The following is a 4,765-nucleotide window of genomic DNA, read 5'->3' on the forward strand; positions in this document are numbered from 1 at the left end:
TCTCAAATATTTATCCATCCATCAGAAGGGTACGATAGCATGTATAAAATGCTTTAACCTAAAGTATATTGTGCTAAGTGAAACAAGCAAAGAACAGAAGGCCAGATATCTCATGCTCTCACCTATAAGCACAATATTGTAAATTTGAACTCATAGTAGCTGAGATAAGAGTAGTGATTATCAGATGCTAAATGTTGGGAATAAAGGAGAAACATGCTGGTCTAATAGAAACGTCCATTTAAATGATCTGAAAAATCACACATGACTATACTTATAATCTTTAAATGAATATACTATCCATTAGATTTTTGGCATAATAAAGATAAAAATATAGCCTTAAAGTATTTTTACATATTTTATTGATACAACCAAAAACATGAAGAAAAATTATTTGAAAATCACACTAGTAGAAAAAAAAAAGAGATATAGGAAATAAACATCCTTAGTAAAATGGGGGTATCATTGATAGATAAAATGTTTGGAGTTAAATAATCTGACTTTAATGTCAATAGCCAATAGCTCCAGAATGGGATAAATAATATCAATAACAAATAACTTCATTATGAGATTGAAAAAAAGAATAAGGGCAGGTGAAATCCCAGCCTCTGTGAGAGATGACCACCAGAGTATGCTCCCAACACTGAGCTCCCTAGGGCTGCCACTGGGACAAACCCTCCCCAGGAGTGCCTGTAGGACAGGAACTTCAATTAATGGCTGGCAACGTCAGCCACCTCTTCCCACCCATTTGGGTTCTAGCAGTCTTGGGGTATGCCATGATGTTACCATTTTTAGTAATGCCCATCTGCTTTACCAACTCTTTTATGCCAGAGAAAGAGAAAGACCTCAATTACTGGTGACAGCAACCCCAAAAAACCTTGAAAAATGCCCCGAAATTCCAAAAGCTCAACATCAATGTGGCCAAGAATGTCATGTTCCTGGAAGCCATCTCCACAGTGATGGCTTCCCTCATCCTGATGGATCAGCTATACCACAAGACAGGGGGGTGGGAGGGAAATGAGATAAGGCTGAAGATGGACAAGTTCCCCTTTGTGGCCCTCTCCAAGGTGATCATGAATGGCAGTCAGAATTACATGTACTGGAAGAACAGGATATGAACTAAATGAGAAGGCCAGGAGCACAAGGCCTGGACCTCATCAGCATTTGGAAGAACTTCAAACCCACACATAAATACTCCCCACTATGTCTGGAAACTGAACTGCTGGCCTTTGACCTCTCCAGGGGTTACTATCTCATAGGTCTCTTTGAGCCGAGGGACATGTAGTATGAGTTGAACCCAAACAACCTGACAGACTCTTCACTCACCAGGATGGTGGAAATAGCCATCCAGATCCTGACAAAGGCTTCTTCTTTCTGGTGGAAGAAGGCAGGATGGACCATGGGCACCATTAGGACAAAGCTAAGCAGGCATTGCATGAGGCAGTGGAGATGTACCAGGCCATCAGAAAGGCAGGCACCTTGACTGTACTTACTGACAATCATTGCCACATTTTCACTTTCAGTGGATACCATTGTTCACCCTCCCTGCACCCGTCCTCCTACAACTCCATATTTGGTCTTGCTCCCATGGTGAGCAACATGGACAAGAAGTCCTTCACAGCCATCCTGTATGGCAACAGGCTTGGATATATGTTGGTAAATGGTAAACAAGAGAATATCTGTCTCCATGTTGGATTATTTGGATTATGCTTACAACTACCAGGCCAAGTCTTCTGTCCCCCTGTGCCACGAGACCCACAGTAGGGAAGACATGGCAGTCTTTGCCAAGGGTCCTATGGCACACCTACTTCACAGAGTCCATGAGCAGAAACATAACCCTCATGTGATGGGTGTATGCTTCCTACATTGGTGACAAACTTGTTTGAACACTGTGCCTGGGCCAGCTCTCCGAACAGTCCCTCCCTAGGGGACATGCTGCTTCCACTAGCTCTGCTTCCCCAATGCACCCTGTTCATGAGCCCACAATGGACAACCAGCTCCCCTCCCTTTGTGGCCCACCACCTGGCAGCCCAAACTCAAGGGACAGGCCCAGGTAACCTCCAGCAGTAAACAGAAGTTTACTACCCACACTTCAGTACATAATCCTCCATGAGCTAGATACCTGGCACTACCTTTATTCTGTACTCTCAGCCCTTTAGCCAGCAGGGTTTCTCTCTTGGGGATACAGACTGCAGATTCCAAGCGCACCTTATTTTTCTACTAAATATATTTTCCAGACCGTGAAACCTCCATGGATTCCAGATCTGACCTCTCCCCCATCCTTTCCCTCTGGCACATTGGGCCAAATAGTCACAGCCAGTCCCCAAGCCCAAGGACCAGATCTGCTTAGGATGAGTTAGGAAATTGCTTCCAGGGTTGGTTGTCTACCCAGGTTTGCCATGCTGGGAATAGCAACAGAGCAGGACAAGACTCTCCATCTAGCTCTAGAGATACTTGCCAACTCTTCACTGAAGTGGATCTCTCCTGTTTGAAATAGATGATTTTTTTTTTTTTGGTTAAAAGAGAATATAAGACATTTAAATGAAATATCCTGAATACTTCTGAGACCAGAGCTGAGTTTTTGGGAAGTAGGGGAAAATAGGCTCATCTCTCAGGAAAGAACTGGAGTCATGGCAAGGGCATACAGAACAGAGATGTCACTCTTCCACCAGACTAAGTGGGGGTTTCACTGCTCATCAGCCATGATGCTGGGATTCACTGTTTCAGCCCTTCTGCTTATGGCAATGGGAGACAATCCACTTGTGGGTCAGGGTGAGGAGGGAGGGAGACAGGAGAGGAGAGAGGTAGAGGGGAAAGACCTTTGTCCCTAAACCTGCAGCAGGGAAGGCTTCAGTGACCTGGGGCATCTTCACAGCATGACACTCACTATTATAGCCTGGTACAGTGTACTTCTGACTTCATCAGTTAATCCTGAGCATGTGTCAGGCAATGCATAAAGGATCTATAGTTGCCTGGAGGTGGCTGGTGAGAAGGCCCTTTGAGGCACTGGCCACTGCACAAGTATAACTTGAGTTTGATCCCCAGAGCCCATGGAAGGTAGAAGAAAGCTTACTCCATGAGGTTGTCTTACCACCTCACACTCGTGCTGTGGTGCATGCTCCCTCACACACATACAATCATATTAGAGGTTCTTGGTGAATGAGGTAGACATGTCTTCCCTTGAAGGGCCTCTAGCAGCCTAGGAAATAATCTTCCCATGCCCACTTCTCATGAGAATGATACAGACAGTGGGGTACAGAATCCCTCAAGTTTTCTCTTCTTGTCTCAAGTCTCTTTGTGAGAATGAGCACTGGCTCCTACCTATAGCCAATATGTTGCAGGAAATATTAAAAAACAAAAACAAAAACAAAAACAAAAAAACCCCGAATCTCTACCAACTCTCCACGGCAGCTCCAAATCTCTGCGGACTTTCTGGAGCTGCTGGTCTCTTGGCCCCAAAACTCTCCAGCCCTATGGGACCATAGGACCTCCACTGAGCCATTTTACTCAACTGTCCCTCTGTTTGCCATCTTTCCAACTGGTGACCCCAGTTCCTCTTGCTTCCATGCAAATTCCACACATCCCAGCTCTCTCTCCACTATTGGCGGACCCACATTCCAGTAACCAAGTAAATCAAAACTCTTAAGGCTTGATTATGTATTAGATTTATGTATGTTATAAACACAATTACAAGATGTCAATAAAGTAATAACAGATTCAATCAATAATGGTAAAATTTTTCTCCCAAATTTCTAACATTTTATAACTGAGTGCTTGCCACCATTTCTCCTTCTCTGACCTGTGACCTTTTATTTAGTGCGCCCACACGCCCTTTCCCCCCAACTCCTAGTCTGCCCCCTATTTCCCCATGCAATCACAGACCCTCTCTGTAAATAAAATTGGACAGGAAAATTCCTGCAACACTTCACCCCTTCTGTTTAATAAAAAAAAAAAAAAAAACTTTCTCAAAAATAAAATTTAGCCTCTCTTCAACTAATAGACTCTTTTATCTCAGACACAAATTGAGCACAACTACTACCATTTTGTAATTTATAAAGTACAAGATAGAACTAACACCCAGTCTATCACTTTTTATCAACTAAATAGGACCTCTGTCATCTATCCTAATTTAAAAGACTATAATTCTGTACCTGACTTTGTCCTGGCTTAAAATTGTATGCCATCTGAAAATCATCTTCTTAAATCTATATTTTCTTTCTTAATGCTAAACAGCTTTGGCTGGTTATGAGACTACTAGTCTTCAACCCCATCAGAAATCCAAGAACGAGTGATACTAACTGAAAATATATAGGAAGCTTAACACAGCTTCCAAAACTCAAGTTGTAGAGATAGCTGGCTACCTACACAGCCCCAGTAAGTTAGGAAGTTGGAGAATCAGTCTTCAACCTTCCGTCCAGGGTCATCTGACATAGAGAAATAAGAATAAAGGACAAGTCTACTCTGTCTCAGCAGAAATCAAGTTGTTCTATCCTGTAAATGTGTCCTTAGGACAGTATTATTTCTATAGATGAAGAGAGGCAATTTTTGTCTAGTGGCTGTCTTGACACAGCTGGAGTAACTCACAGATGCTCAATTTCTTTTTTGAATCCAAGACAGGGAAGCTTGTCAGGAGCAGACTAATCTCAACAAGTGAAATACATAACATAAAATGTCAGATTCTGAGGATTTCTGATGTCTTTGAAAACCAACTATCTATGCAAGTTAATCTGTACTGTTGTCCATTAACTACTTTCAGCTGTTTTTTATT

At 42.7% G+C, this 4,765-nt stretch overlaps 1 pseudogene; it reads left to right on the top strand.

The window, feature by feature from the left end:
- The first annotated feature begins 1,031 nt into the window (after window positions 1–1,031).
- Window positions 1,032–2,067, top strand: LOC127674717 (alkaline phosphatase, tissue-nonspecific isozyme-like; annotated as a pseudogene).
- The last annotated feature ends 2,698 nt before the right edge of the window (window positions 2,068–4,765 follow it).

The sequence above is a fragment of the Apodemus sylvaticus genome, chromosome X (assembly GCF_947179515.1).
Source record: "Apodemus sylvaticus chromosome X, mApoSyl1.1, whole genome shotgun sequence".
Taxonomy (NCBI): domain Eukaryota; kingdom Metazoa; phylum Chordata; class Mammalia; order Rodentia; family Muridae; genus Apodemus; species Apodemus sylvaticus.